Here is a 16,725-nt window from a genome sequence, read left to right as displayed (position 1 = left end):
GCCGTCACGCCCAGGCTCGTCCCGAGGTCCGACGACGGGTACGTTCACAGATCAATGCATGACTCCCTGCTACTGCCAGTTTGATCAAAACTAGTTTACCACTGTGATTCGCATGTCCAAATTACATCTCTATAGCATAGTAAACAGCTTGCTAATCAAACAAACAGGTTTCGATCGCAGCACCTGCTGTGATTCTGATTACATCTCTATAGCATAAACAGCTAGCCGGTCAAAGTACTATGGCCCATGGTATTAGCTAGCGAGTGCAGTGCCCTGTGTGTGGTGAACCCGGCCTGCTGCTGAATTTGTGTTGCCTTCATCTGTGTGATGATGCAGGGTGGCTTCTCTGGAGTTGCTCATCACGGCGGTGGCGAGCTCGGTGTACCCCCGCCTGTCCGGGCTGCTCGTCGAGAGCTTCGTGAAGGAGCGTGTGATGGACGACGTCCGAGGGGACGAACTGATTGTCCACTGTTTCACCACGATGCCTATCAACGTGACCGCGGTGAGTGCCGCAATGGCATGCAGCAATCACTGGGAATCACTATCGGACTCGCGGTCTATGCCTACGGCCACGGGCCGTCGGCATAGGTCCCTAAGCCGTCGGCATAGATATATGCCTACGGCTACCGTCGGTATAGACCCGTCGGCGTAGATGTCGTCAGCGTAGTCTTGTCAGACCGTCGGCATAGTATAGCTGTCGGCATAGGGGTCTATGCCGACGGCCTGGCGTCAGCCGTCGGCATAGTATAGCCGTCAGCAATGTTTTCCGTCTGACGGCCGCGGACGGCGCCGTCAAAAGCGCGGACGAATCATGCAATGCCATGTGGCAGATGTATGCCGACGGCAAAGCCGTCGGCATATCTCTGCCACGTGGCAACCCGTGGTACTCCTGGTGGCAGGGCTATGCCTACGGCAAAGCCGTAGGCATAGATTCATCTATGCCGACGTTTTTGCCGTAGGCATAGCTCTGCCACGTGTCGTCTCCTGGTTACTCGTGGCAGCAGAGATATGCCTACGGCAAAGCCGTCGGCATAGATTTCCATCTATGCCTACGGCAAAGCCGTCGGCATAGATATGCCACGTGGCGAGCCCTGGTGACTCCTGGGCTTATATATGCCGACGGCTTTGCCGTAGGCATAGTTTTTTTCCCTGTTTTCTCTTTTCCAATTCATTTGACAACATTTCAAAACAGAACAATATGAAATTATGCAGAAATATGACAGTTCATCATCTAAACATACTCAAGTTCACCATCATCATCTAAACATACTCAAGTTCATCACATCATCTAAAGATCATCACCGACTCAAGTTCATGAACATAAAAGTAGTGCAAGACATGAAACATCATAGAAGTAGGAATATGAAAGGCATGGCACGACGGCCACATGCACGGAATCATCAAGCAAGACCACCTCCGCCAAAACCACCACCTCCGCCAAAACCACCAACTCCGCCAAAACCACCACCACCTCCGCCAAAACCACCACCACCTCCGCCAAAACCGCCATCGCGACCACCACCACTCTGCCAGATCGGAGTGACTGGGGTCGACGGAGCAGGAGTCGAGCCACCGGTCCCCTACATGTTTCAGAAAAGATTCTAACGGTAAATATGATATGATAGTGTTGAATGAACGAGAACTAGTTTGTCAGTAGTTAGGCAAATGTACTAACCGGGCCATCACTGCCTAGTGCCACCCATTCATCGAACGTGGGCACGTGTGGGGGTTGTCCCGCAGGTGGTGGTGGGGGTCCCATTTGTGGTGGATCCGTGCGGTTACTCCAAGACGCCAACATAGCCTGAATGTTAGTTAAACAAGCAAACTAGAAGATTAGAAGGAATGAAAGTGCAAAAATTTAGCTTGGTTTTAAGAGGGCAAAACTAACCGTCATCATCTGACGGTTGTAATCATCGTTTGCCTTCACTACTTTCAAGTACTCCCGCACCTCGAGATTCCTATGCTTGACAAACTCCTTATATGCCTACATAATTTAGATTGTTTCTAAGTGAGCAATGCTGAAAATAAACTGAGAATGCTAGATAGAAAAAGATAAAGAGGAAGTACTTATAGCATGCTGGCGGGCTAAGGGAGTCTGTGAATGCCCCATACTCTCTAACTGGCTCTGGTTGGTAGCCCGAAGCTGTGTGTACGAGATCGAAAGAGTGATCAAGCCGTCGAAACATGGATACCGGCCATTCTTCTTCCCCTGGATGGCCACCACCGACGTGTCGTCGATCTGAGACTGGGCGACCTCAGCAACAGGAACATCCGGATGCAACTCCTGATAGTGATGAATGTAAGACCCCAGGTGCTCCTCGGTCTTGCCGTAGTACTGGCTCTCGCCCTCCTTGAAATGACTCCGCTCGCGGGCCAGCTTCCACGACTCCATGTCTGAGAGCGGCCTCTTCAACTTGTCCTCCTACGACGTCAAATAGAAGTTAGCCATACATAAGAACATGACGGTAAAGAAGAACAAAAATGCATCATGCACATAGATATACCTTCATGGCCTTGAAGCTCCAGTGGTTCCTGTTTCCTTGGCCGTGTGTCCCGTCGGCTCCACGGTTAGCCCGGCCCTTGATGCTCTTGGCAGCAAACTCTGCATCGGCGCCGAGCCACCTATCCACCAAACTCGCCCATCCGTCATGCCTTCCATAGCACCAACGAGGAACAACCTATGCAAATTTTGGAAGCATGACATGTGAGCACGAAACATAGAGTTGACTGCTTGAAACAATGAAAAGTCAGTAATAGTTACCATCATGAACTACTCACTGTTCAAGGTAAGTTTTTGCTTCTGCGCTTGAGTTTTGGTCATCTTTTGGTGCAGGTAGATGTGGTAGTACTGCGAGACGGCAACCCAGCGCACCTCGTACTGCAACTGACGAGCTTTCTTCTTCGCAGCCGCAAGTAAGACCACGTCGGCTCTGGCCTTGTGCTCGTCAAGAACTCTATAGAGTTGTTGCATAAACCAGAAGCAAACAAGGCATGAGTTGAGTGATTCAATGATAAACTATGAACGGAACTGAAGACAAGTGATTCAGAAGAGAACTTACCCAAAATTTGGTGATCACGGCCTTAGCGGCCGTCCCGTATTCCGTGTTGCTGCAAGCCTCGTAGTGGGCCCAGCTCGTGGCCAAAACCCGCAACTGCGGGTCCCTGTCTGGCCGCGGGCAGAATAGGCCAGGCCAAAACTGCTTCAACATGACAGTGATAAGGCTATTCGGTTTACGGCCCTTTCCGCGAAGGATCCAGTTTCTGCAAAAGAATCAAATGATTGCCATGTGTACAATAAGAAAATATTGTCATGTGTTGAAAATATGATTGAGAGGCACTTACTCTGTCCCACAGGTTCAATGAGCCACTTGTGCTCCTCGATAGAAGGTGGTGTAGGTAGTCCGGCATTACCACGCAGCCACCCCTGCGGAGCACCTGGTGGCAAGTCACCCCACAACTCGGGATCAACCTCCCCTCCACCCTCCTCGCCCTCCTCCTCACCCTCCTCCTCGGCCTCCTCCTCCTCACCCTCCTCCTCGGCCTCCTCCTCCTCACCCTCCTCCTCGATCTCCTCCTCCTTGCCATCAGGAACATACTCCTCCTCCTCAGACTCAGAAGGTGCCTCTGTATGGGAGGGCATCGAAGAAGACCCTCCTATTTCGGACACGGCCCGGAGTTTTTTGCCCCGGCTGCCTCTCCCCCCACCTCCTCCTCCTCTAGGGGCTCTCCCCCCACCGCCTCCTCCTCTAGGGTCTCCTCCCCCGACCCTTCCACCTCCCTGTGAGGTGTCATCCTCGCGTAGTCGGGAAGGAACCTTGTGGGCTCGTCCACTCCGAGTAAGTCCTTTAAATTTACTGAGGAAACTGGCGCCGCTGGACTTGCCCATGATTAGCAAACCTGCATTGAGAAGAGAATAAACAATTAGTAAGGATATCAATTAAACAAGCATACAAGAAAAACATTAATACCAGAAGAGCACATTAAGCATACTATTGTAATGATCATTAAAAGAACTTACATTTTCTAGAACCCATATGAATCATCACTATTGTAATCTATTTGTGGAGCGGTCTCATCATCACTATCACGCATATCTTCTTCGTTGTCTGACGGAGGTGGAGGCTCTTCCTCATCGTCAGCGTCTTCATTTAACTTTTCAAGCATAATTATGTCTCCTTGATTCACAACTGCCTCACCATCAATCCATGCGTCGTCGTCGTTTGGGTCCAGGTCAACATAACCCAAGTCATCATCCTCGTTGTTTCGAACCACGTCATCATGTTCCTCTTGATAGAACACTCCCTCGTATGTCATGGGGTTTATGTTGTAGTAATCATCATCGTTCGGGTTCGGTAGCTTACCATGCGGCGACACCTTGAACACAACTTCCCAACCCTTTAGGTACTCTTTCTGGCATGGGTAAGGCAGATAACATACTTGTGTGGCCTGGGTAGCGGCGATAAAGAGATCAGCTCCGGCATAGGCGGTTGATGGTTTAACTTCAACTAAACCAACAGAAGGTGTATGTCTCAGACCCTTTTTGGGGTCGAACCATCGGCATTTGAACACAGTGAGACTTAGGTGTTCGCGGCCAAGTTTGAATGTAAGCTCGTATATTTTTCCTACCCTTCCATAGTAATCTACGTTATTATCTCCTTCAGTGAAGACTCTGGTATTTATGGTTTTGGGATCAGGCCGACTGTTCTGGTGCTCCTCTGTATGGAAGCGATACCCATTCACATCATACTTTTTGCATGTCATGACGACAGGGTCAAAACCCATGGAAACCCATCTCAATTCTTCATCCATTGATTTGGTCGGATCATTTCCCTACAAGTTTAATTGAAATTATAGGGTGCATGAGTTTAATTAAAATTATAGGGCGCATGAGTTTAATTGAAAGTGTGAAAAATTACTTTCTCCATGAACCACGCAACAAAATTTTTCCTTCCATCAGCACCCTTTCGGAGAAGAGCAAGTGCCTCCGCTTCAGTAGGAGGCAGCATTCCTGTCCATTCTTCTTCAACGAATCGACTACAATAAGAAAAGCGGTATAAGAACTAGGCAAAGTGTGAAGGAAATATGCCCTAGAGGCAATAATAAAGTTATTATTTATTTCCTTATTTCATGATAAATGTTTATTATTCATGCTAGAATTGTATTAACCGGAAACATGATACATGTGTGAATACATAGACAAACATATAGTCACTAGTATGCCTCTACTTGACTAGCTCATTAATCAAAGATGGTTATGTTTCCTAACCATAGACATGTGTTGTCATTTGATTAATGGGATCGCATCATTAGGAGAATGATGTGATTGACATGACCCATTCCGTTAGCCTAGCACTTGATCGTTTAGTATGTTGCTATTGCTTCCTTCATGACTTATACATGTTCCTGTAACTATGAGATTATGCAACTCCCATTTACCGGAGGAACACTTTGGGTGCTACCAAACGTCACAACGTAACTGGGTGATTATAAAGGAGTACTACAGGTGTCTCCGAAGGTACATGTTGGGTTGGCGTATTTCGAGATTAGGTTTTGTCACTCCGATTGTCGGAGAGGTATCTCTGGGCCCTCTCGGTAATGCACATCACTATAAGCCTTGCAAGCAATGTAGCTGATGAGTTAGTTACGGAATGATGCATTACGTAACGAGTAAAGAGACTTGCCGGTAACGAGATTGAACTAGGTATTGGATACCGATGATCGAATCTCGGGCAAGTAACATACCGATGACAAAGGGAACAAAGTATGTTGTTATGCGGTTTGACCGATAAAGATCTTCGTAGAATATGTAGGAGCCAATATGGGCATCCAGGTTCCGCTATTGGTTATTGACCAAGAATAGTTCTAGGTCATGTCTACATAGTTCTCGAACCCGTAGGGTCCGCACGCTTAAGGTTTCGATGACAGTTATATTATGAGTTTATGAGTTTTGATGTACCGAAGGAGTTCGGAGTCCCGGATGAGATCGGGGACATGACAAGGAGTCTCAAAATGGTCGAGACGTAAAGATCGATATATTGGACGACTATATTCAGAGTTCGGAAAGGTTCCGAGTGATTCGGGTATTTTTCGAAGTACCGGAGAGTTACGGGAATTCGCCGGGGAGTATATGGGCCTTATTGGGCCATACGGGAATTGAGGAGAGAGGCCGAAAGGAAGGAGGCGCGCAGCCCCCCTCTGGTCCGAATTGGACAAGGGGTGCAGCCCCTCTTTCCTTCCTCCTCTCCCCCTCTTTCCCCCTTCTCCTACTCCAACAAGGAAGGAGGGAGTCCTACTCCCGGTGGGAGTAGGACTCCCCTTGGCACGCCTCTCCCTGGCCGGCCGCCTCCTCCCCTTGCTCCTTTATATACGGGGGCAGGGGGGCACCCCATGGGGCACAAGTTGATCTACGGATCGTTCCTTAGCCGTGTGCGGTGCCCCCCTCCACCATATTCCACCTCGGTCATATCGTCGCGGAGTTTAGGCGAAGCCCTGCACCGGTAGAGCATCATCATCGTCATCACGCCGTCGTGCTGACGGAACTCATCCCCGAAGCTTTGCTGGATCGGAGCCCGGGGATCGTCATCGAGCTGAACATGTGCTGAACTCGGAGGTGCCGTACGTTCGGTACTTGGATCGGTCGGATCGTGAAGACGTACGACTACATCAACCGCGTTGTCATAACGCTTCCGCTTACGGTCTACGAGGGTGCGTGGACAACACTCTCCCCTCTCGTTGCTATGCCATCACCATGATCTTGCGTGTACGTACGAATTTTTTTGAAATTACTACGTTCCCCAACAGTGGCATCCGAGCCAGGTTTTATGCGTTGATGTTATATGCACGAGTAGACCACAAGTGAGTTGTGGGCGATACAAGTCATACTGCTTACCTGCATGTCATACTTTGGTTCGGCGGTATTGTGAGATGAAGCGGCCTGGACCGACATTACGCGTACGCTTACGCGAGACTGGTTTCACCGTTACGAGCACTTGTGCTTAAAAGTGGCTGGCGGGTGTCTGTCTCTCTCACTTTAGCTGAACCGAGTGTGGCTACGCCCGGTCCTTGCGAAGGTTAAAACAACACTAACTTGATGAACTATCGTTGTGGTTTTGATGCGTAGGTAAGAACGGTTCTTGCTAAGCCCGTAGCAGCCACGTAAAATTTGCAACAACAAAGTAGAGGACGTCTAACTTGTTTTTGCAGGGCATGTTGTGATGTGATATGGTCAAGACGTGATGCTATATTTTATTGTATGAGATGATCATGTTTTGTAACCGAAGTTATCGGCAACTGGCAGGAGCCATATGGTTATCACTTTATTGTATGAAATGCAAACGCCCTGTAATTGCTTTACTTTATCACTAAGCGGTAGTGATAGTCGTAGAAGCAATAGATGGCGTAACGACAACGATGCTACGATGGAGATCAAGGTGTCGCGCCGGTGACGATGGTGATCACGACGGTGCTTCGAAGATGGAGATCACAAGCACAAGATGATGATGGCCATATCATATCACTTATATTGATTGCATGTGATGTTTATCCTTTATGCATCTTATCTTGCTTTGATTGACGGTAGCATTATAAGATGATCTCTCACTAATTATCAAGAAGTGTTCTCCCTGAGTATGCACTGTTGCGAAAGTTCTTCGTGCTGAGACACCACGTGATGATCGGGTGTGATAGGCTCTACGTTCAAATACAACGGGTGCAAAATAGTTGCACACGTGGAATACTCCGGTTAAACTTGACGAGCCTAGCATATACAGATATGGCCTCGGAACACGGAGACCGAAAGGTCGAGCGTGAATCAGATAGTAGATATGATCAACATATTGATGTTCACCGTTGAAACTACTCCATCTCACGTGATGATCGAACATGGTGTAGTTGATATGGATCACGTAATCACTTAGAGGATTAGAGGGATGTCTATCTAAGTGGGAGTTCTTAAGTAATATGATTAATTGAACTTAAATTTATCATGAACTTAGTCCTGGTAGTATTTTGCAAATTATGTTGTAGATCAATAGCTTGCGTTGTTGCTTTCATATGTTTATTTTCATATGTTCCTAGAGAAAATTGTGTTGAAAGATGTTAGTAGCAATGATGCGGATTGGATCCGTGATCTGAGGTTTATCCTCATTGCTGCACAGAAGAATTATGTCCTTGATGCACCGCTAGGTGACAAACCTATTGCAGGAGCAGATGCAGACGTTATGAACGTTTGGCTAGCTCAAAATGATGACTACTTGATAGTTTAGTGCACCATGCTTAAACGGCTTAGAATCGGGACTTCATAGACGTTTTGAATGTCATGGACCATATGAGATGTTCCAGGAGTTGAAGCTAATATTTCAAGCAAATATCCGAGTTGAGAGATATGAAGTCTCCAACAAGTTCTATAGCTAAAAGATGAAGGAGAATCGCTCAACTAGTGAGCATGTGCTCAAATTGTCTGGGTACTACAATCGCTTGAATCAAGTGGGAGTTAATCTTCCAGATAAAATAGTGATTGACAGAATTCTCTAGTCACCACCACCAAGTTTATAGAACTTTGTGATGAACTATAGTATGCAAGGGATGACGAAAACAATTCCCGATCTCTTCGTGATGTTGAAATCGACGAAGGTAGAAATCAAGAAAGAGCATCAAGTGTTGATGGTTGACAAGATCACTAGTTTCAAGAAAAGGGCAAAGGGAAAGAAAGGGAACTTCAAGCAGAATGGCAAGCAAGTTTTCACTCCCACGAAGAAGCCCAAAGCTGAACCAAAGCCTGAAACTGAGTGCTTACACTGCAAAGGAAATGGTCACTGGAAGCGGAAATGCCCTGAATATTTGGTGGATAAGAAGGATGGCAAAGTGAACAAGGGTATATTTGATATACAGGTTATTGATGTGTGCCTTACTAGTGTTTATAGTAGCCCTTGAGTATTTGATACTTGTTCAGTTGCTAAGATTAGTAACTCGAAACAGGAGTTACAAAATAAACAGAGACTAGTTGAAGGGTGGAGTGATGATGAGTGTTGGAAGTAGTTCCAAGATTGATATGATCATCATCGCACACTCCCTATACTTTCGGGATTAGTGTTAAACCTAAATAAATGTTATTTGGCGTTTGCGTTGAGCATGAATATGATTTGATCATGTTTATTGCGATACGGTTATTCATTTAAAGTTAGAGAATAAATTGTTATTCTGTTTACATGAATAAGACCTTTGAAGGTCATACACCCAATGAACATAGTTTGTTGGATCTCGATCGTAGTGATACACATATTCATAATATTAATGCCAAAAGATGAAAAGTTAATAATGATAGTGCAACTTATTTGTGGCACTGCCGTTTGGGTCATATCGGTGTAAAGCGCATGAAGAAACTCCATAAAGATGGATTTTCGGAATCACTTGGTTATGAATCATTTGATGCTTGCGAACCGTGCCTTTTGGGCAAGATGACTAAAACTCCATTCTCCGGAACAATGGAACGAGCTAGTGACTTATTGGAAATAATACATACCGATGTATGCGGTCCAATGAGTGTTGATGCTCGTGGCGGGTATCATTATTTTCTGATCTTCACAAAATGAATTGAGCAGATATGAGTATATCTACTTAATGAAGCACAAGTCTGAAACATTTGAAAAGTTCAAAGAATTTCAGAGTGAAGTGGAGAATCATCGTAACAAGAAAATTAAGTTTCTGCAATTTGATCGCGGAGACAAATATTTGAGTTACGAGTTTGGTCTTCAATTAAAACAATGTGGAATAGTTTCACAAACTCATGCCACCTGGAACACCACAGCTTAATGGTGTGTCCGAACGTCATAATAAGTACTTTATTGGATATAGTGCAATCTATGATGTCTCTTACCGATTTACCACTATCGCTTTGGGGTTATGCATTAGAGACAGCTGCATTCACGTTTAATAGGGCACCATCTAAATCCGTTGAGACGACACGGTATGAACTATGGTTTAGCAGTAAACGTAAGTTGTCATTTCTTAAAGTTTGGAGTTGCGATGCTTATGTGAAAAAGTTTCAACCTGATAAGCTCGAACCCAAATCGTAGAAGTGCGTCTTCATAGAATACCCAAAGGAAACTGTTGGGTACACCTTCTATCACAGATCCGAAGGCAAATTATTCGTTGCTAAGATGGATCCTTTCTAGAGAAGAAGTTTCTCTCGAAAGAAGTGAGTGGGGGGAAAGTAGAACTTGATGAGGTAATTGTACCTTCTCCCTTATTGGAAAGTAGTTCATCACAGAAATCAGTTCCAGTGATTCCTACACCAATTAGTGAGGAAGTTAATGATGATGATCATGAAACTTCAGATCAAGTTGCTACCAAACCTCGTAGGTCTTCCAGAGTAAGATCCGCACCAGAGTGGTACGGTAATCATGTTCTGGAAGTCATGTTACTAGACCATGATGAACCTACGAACTATGAGGAAGCGATGATGAGCCCAGATTCCGCAAAATGGCTTGAGGCCATGAGATCTGAGATAAGATCCATGTATGAAAACAAAGTATGGACTTTGATTGACTTGCCCAATGATCGGCGAGACATTGAGATTAAATGGATCTTTAAGAGGAAGACGGACGTTGATAGTGTTACTATCTACAAAGCTAGAATTGTCGCAAAAGGTTTTCGACAAGTTCAAGGTGTTGACTACGATGAGAGTTTTTCACTCGTATCTATGCTTAAGTCTATCTGAATCATGTTAGCAATTGCCGCATTTTATGAAATCTGGCAAATGGATAAAAAAACTGCATTCCTTAATGGTTTTCTTAAAGAAGAGTTGTATATGATGCAACCAGGAGGTTTTGTCAATCCTAAAGGTGCTAACAAATTGTGCAAGCTCCAGCGATCCATCTATGGACTGGTGCAAGCATCTCGGAGTTGGAATATATGCTTTGATGAGTTGATCAAAGCATATGGTTTTATACAGACTTTTGAAGAAGCTTGTATTTACAAGAAAGTGAGTGGGAGCTCTGTAGTATTTCTAATATTATATGTGGATGACATATTGTTAATTGGAAATGATATGGAAATTCTGGATAGCATGAAAGGATACTTGAATAAGAGTTTTTCAAAGCAAGACCTCGGTGAAGCTGCTTACACATTGAGCATCAAGATCTATATAGATAGATCAAGACGCTTGATAAGATTTTTCAATGAGTACATACCTTGATAAATTTTTGAAATAATGGAACAGTCAAAGAAAGGAGTTCTTGCCTATGTTACAAGGTGTGAAGTTGAGTAAGACTCAAGACCCGACCATTGCAGAAAATAGAAAGAGAATGAAAAGTCATTCCCTATGCCTCAGTCATAGGTTCTATAAAGTATGCTATGCTGTGAACAGACCTATTGTATACCTTGCTCTGTGTTTGGCAAAGGAATACAATTTTGATCTACTAAGTAGATCACTGGACATGGGTCAAGAATATCCTTAGTGAGGACTAAGGAGATGTTTCTCGATTATGGAGGTGATAACAGAGCCCGTCGTAAAAGTTACAACGATGCAAGCTTTTACACCAATCCAGATGACTCTAAGTCTCAATCTGGATACATATTAAAAGTGGGAGCAATTAGCTACAGTAGCTCCGTGCAGAGCATTGTGGACATAGAATATTTGCGAAATACATGCGGCTCTGAATATGACAGACCCGTTGACTAAGCTTCTCTCACGAGCAAAACATGATCATACCTTAGTACTCTTTTGGGTGTTAATCACATAGCGATGTGAACTAGATTATTGACTCTAGTAAACCCTTTGGGTGTTGATCACATGATGATGTGAACTATGGGTATTAATCACATGCAGATGTGAATATTGGTGTTAAATCACATAGCGATGTGAACTAGATTATTGACTCTAGTGCAAGTGGGAGACTGAAGGAAATATGCCCTAGAGGCAATAATAAAGTTATTATTTATTTCCTTATTTCATGATAAATGTTTATTATTCATGCTAGAATTGTATTAACCGGAAACATGATACATGTGTGAATACATAGACAAACATATAGTCACTAGTATGCCTCTACTTGACTAGCTCATTAATCAAAGATGGTTATGTTTCCTAACCATAGACATGTGTTGTCATTTGATTAATGGGATCGCATCATTAGGAGAATGATGTGATTGACATGACCCATTCCGTTAGCCTAGCACTTGATCGTTTAGTATGTTGCTATTGCTTCCTTCATGACTTATACATGTTCCTGTAACTATGAGATTATGCAACTCCCGTTTACCGGAGGAACACTTTGGGTGCTACCAAACGTCACAACGTAACTGGGTGATTATAAAGGAGTACTACAGGTGTCTCCAAAGGTACATGTTGGGTTGGCGTATTTCGAGATTAGGTTTTGTCACTCCGATTGTCGGAGAGGTATCTCTGGGCCCTCTCGGTAATGCACATCACTATAAGCCTTGCAAGCAATGTAGCTAATGAGTTAGTTACGGAATGATGCATTACGTAACGAGTAAAGAGACTTGCCGGTAACGAGATTGAACTAGGTATTGGATACCGACGATCGAATCTCGGGCAAGTAACATACCGATGACAAAGGGAACAAAGTATGTTGTTATGCGGTTTGACCGATAAAGATCTTCGTAGAATATGTAGGAGCCAATATGGGCATCCAGGTTCCGCTATTGGTTATTGACCAAGAATAGTTCTAGGTCATGTCTACATAGTTCTCGAACCCGTAGGGTCTGCACGCTTAAGGTTTCGATGACAGTTATATTATAAGTTTATGAGTTTTAGTGTACCGAAGGAGTTCGGAGTCCCGGATGAGATCGGGGACATGACGAGGAGTCTCGAAATGGTCGAGACGTAAAGATCGATATATTGGACGACTATATTCAGAGTTCGGAAAGGTTCCGAGTGATTCGGGTATTTTTCGGAGTACCGGAGAGTTACGGGAATTCACCGGGGAGTATATGGGCCTTATTGGGCCATACGGGAATTGAGGAGAGAGGCCGAAAGGAAGGAGGCGCGCAGCCCCCCTCTGGTCCGAATTGGACAAGGGGTGCATCCCCTCTTTCCTTCCTCCTCTCCCCCTCTTTCCCCCTTCTCCTACTCCAACAAGGAAGGAGGGAGTCCTACTCCCGGTGGGAGTAGGACTCCCCTTGGCGCGCCTCTCCCTGGCCGGCCGCCTCCTCCCCTTTCTCCTTTATATACGGGGGCAGGGGGGCACCCCATGGGACACAAGTTGATCTACGGATCGTTCCTTAGCCGTGTGCGGTGCCCCCCTCCACCATATTCCACCTCGGTCATATCGTCGCGGAGTTTAGGCGAAGCCCTGCGCCGGTAGAGCATCATCATCGTCACCATGCTGTCATGCTGACGGAACTCATCCCCGAAGCTTTGTTGGATTGGAGCCCGGGGATCATCATCGAGCTGAATGTGTGCTGAACTCGGAGGTGCCATATGTTCGGTACTTGGATCTGTCGGATCGTGAAGACGTACGACTACATCAACTGCGTTGTCATAACGCTTCCGCTTACGGTCTACGAGGGTACATGGACAACACTCTCCCCTCTCGTTGCTATGCCATCACCATGATCTTGCGTGTACGTACGAATTTTTTTGAAATTACTACGTTCCCCAACAAAGTGAACATAACGAATTGACTAAAAGAATGGTGCAAAGGTATTATCTCATCCACTCATCCTCAACTTCCTTGATGTTGTGCAAGATATAGAACATGACATCCTCCCAATCATCTCGTGGCATGACATAAGGTTTCGAGCATCCAGCCCTACCACCTTGCCCGATGAATAGAGGCAACTTGGGTTTATACTTGGGTTCTTATGTATTGTATCGAGACACCTTATTGTGCAACGTGGGAACATGGTCCGGATAGTAGGTTGTCCTGAGGTCTGCCACCTCCACTAGGATAACTGCCTCAGCTATGGAAGCTTCAATCTTAGCTTTGTTTCCACATTTCTGTCTCAGATGCTTGTTCTGTCTCTCAGGGCCTTACTGCCAACGATTCTGCATAGGGCCCCCCAACAATACCTCGTTCGGGAGGTGCAAAATGAGATGTGTCATCGGAGTAAAGAAGCCTGGCGGGAAGATCTTCTCTAGCTTGCATATCAATTTCGGCGCCTTCTTATGCATTTCTTTTATCTTCTCAGGACATACTTCTTTAGCACAAAGCGTGCGGAAGAAATGGCTTAACTCCACAAGCACACGCCAGACACGCTCGGGAACATAGCCCCGAACCATCACTGGCATAATCCGCTCAATCCATACATGATAGTCATGACTCTTGAGCCCGGTCACTCTGCCCATTGAAAGATTGACCCCCTTACTTATATTCGACGCATAACCATCAGTGAACTTCACGATGTGTTTCAGCCACTTGAATGCCTCCATCTTATGATCCTTTTTAAGTACGAAGTCAGCATCTGGCTTGAACCAAGATTTTCGACTGCCTGTGGGAGGTTGCATGTGAAGACGTGGTCTATCACAAATATTCTGTTGATCGACTCTAGCATTAACATTATCCTTTGTCTTATCAGGAATGTTGAGGATCGTGCGAAAAAGGGACTCTGCGACATTCTTTTCGGTGGCATCACGTCTATGTTGTATGGAAGTTTGAGGTCCTTAAAATAGGGAAGCTGCGTGAAGGGGGTAATGTGAGTCCAGTTGTGCGTCTCACCATATCCTTCAAATTTTTTTCCCTTTACCTTTTCCTTTGCCCTCGCCCTCGTCTTCGCCTTTGCCTTTGCCTTTGCCTTTGCCTTTCCCTTCACCGGCAGGCTTAAGAGCTTTCAGCTGAGCAAGCACATCCGCACTAGAAAATGTTGGAATCTTGTTTACTTCATGGACAACTTTGCCTTTTGTGAAGTTCTTCTTGTCTTCCCTATCATGATGGTCTGGAGGGAGGAACTGTCGATGCAGGTCAAATGCAACATACTTGCCACCCTTCTTCAGCCGAATGAAAATCAAGGCCTACATGCACACTGGGTAAGGCATCTTTCCACTTGTACACCATCCGCAGAACAGGGCATAACCGGGAAAGTCATGCATGCAATATTGTAGCCAAACTTTCATCAAGAAATTTTTCTGCAGATGTCGGTCGTATGTCAACCTCGGGAAGTACCAAGAATGGTGCAAATCATCCACCAACGGCTGCATAAACACACTCAAATTCTTCCCTGGATATTCAGGCCCCGGAATTATAAGCGACAGGAACATGGTCTTGCGTTGCATTATGGCGCCGGGAGGGAGATTGAGCGGAATAACAAATATGGGCCAACAGCTGTATGGATTAGATGACATACCATATGGATTGAACCCATCACCCGTTATAGCAATTCGGACATTCCCAGCCTCGGCTGCTTCCTTCGGGTACTCTATATCGAATGACTTCCATGCTTCACCTCCTGATGGATGTACAACTTTTTTTGGATTGTACCTTTTCCCTTCCTTGTGCCACTTCATCATTTTGGCAGACTCCTCGGTGATGAAAAGGCGCTACAGTCTTTTTATAAAATCAAGATACCGAAGAACCTTCACAGGGATTTTTAGCTGCTGCTTCTGACCATGCTTATCGACCACCTCAATATACCGAGAGGAACCGCACTTCCTACAGTACTTGTCATCCGCATACTCATGCCTAAACAAAAGGCAATTCTTTGGACAAACATGTATTTTCTCATAGTCCATGGAGAGCACCTTCATGATTTTCTTCGTACTGTACATGGTTTTCGGCAGTTCATGGCCCTCGGGAAGGCTGTTAGCCCATACTCCCAGAAATGCTTCGAAGCAACCTCGGCTACAACCGTACTCAGCCTTGACTGCCATCAGTTGCGAGATGGCATCCAGCACAGACAGCTTGGCACCCTCATAGAGAGGTTTCTTTGAGGAGGCCAAGATTTCCAGGAAGGCCTTTGCGGTTTCCTCCGGCTCCTCTGGTTCATTCGCTGAATGTGACGGAGGTGTCGGCTGTGCAGCAAAGACATCATCTAGCATGTCTCTAACCCCATCGTCCTCATAACCAGCGATGCGTTATCGTATCACATCCTCTCTACCACGGTCCCGCTGGGCAAAGTTTATCGGCATATTAAAGTTGGGCATAAATCCATGCGTGCGAAGGTGCTTAGTCATCTCACTCTTATCTCTGCGGATACGTCTCTTACATCTGGCACACGGGCATTCTGGCACCATCCTCATTGGACTACGGAATATCTCTTTCAAAAACACATCAGTTTTCTCGACCCACTCTGTTGTTACTTGATTCCGACGGAAAAACCCACTATACATCCACTGATTATCTGCCATCTCTGCTTTATTGGAAGCCACACAACAAAATTAAGGATTCATTTAAATTACCCACATCAATATTTTATTTTTTTTACAAAGTTGACGAGAAACGACATTTAATCCACCTACATCTCTAATAGGTAAAGATGGGTCCTAATCCCACCCGAGAATGTGTAGATTGAGTACGGTCCATGCTCTACCCCGTTCCGAGACAAAATTTAGGCAGCACCTCCCCGCTGTTCTCCAAATACACGTCTCGGCAAAATGCCGAGAGAATGTGCATCCGGAGAACAACAGGGAGGCGCCGCCGAAATCCTGTCTCGGAACGGGGTAGAGCATGAACAACGTACCCAATCTACACATCCTCGGGTTGTCCGTGGAAAGCGCTAGACAATCCGAAAGAGCTGCGGTGATAAATATGCAATTGAATGCATATTTAT

This window comes from Triticum dicoccoides, chromosome 4B (assembly GCF_002162155.2).
Source record: "Triticum dicoccoides isolate Atlit2015 ecotype Zavitan chromosome 4B, WEW_v2.0, whole genome shotgun sequence".
NCBI lineage: Eukaryota > Viridiplantae > Streptophyta > Magnoliopsida > Poales > Poaceae > Triticum > Triticum dicoccoides.
Note: the sequence above shows the minus strand (reverse complement) of the source record.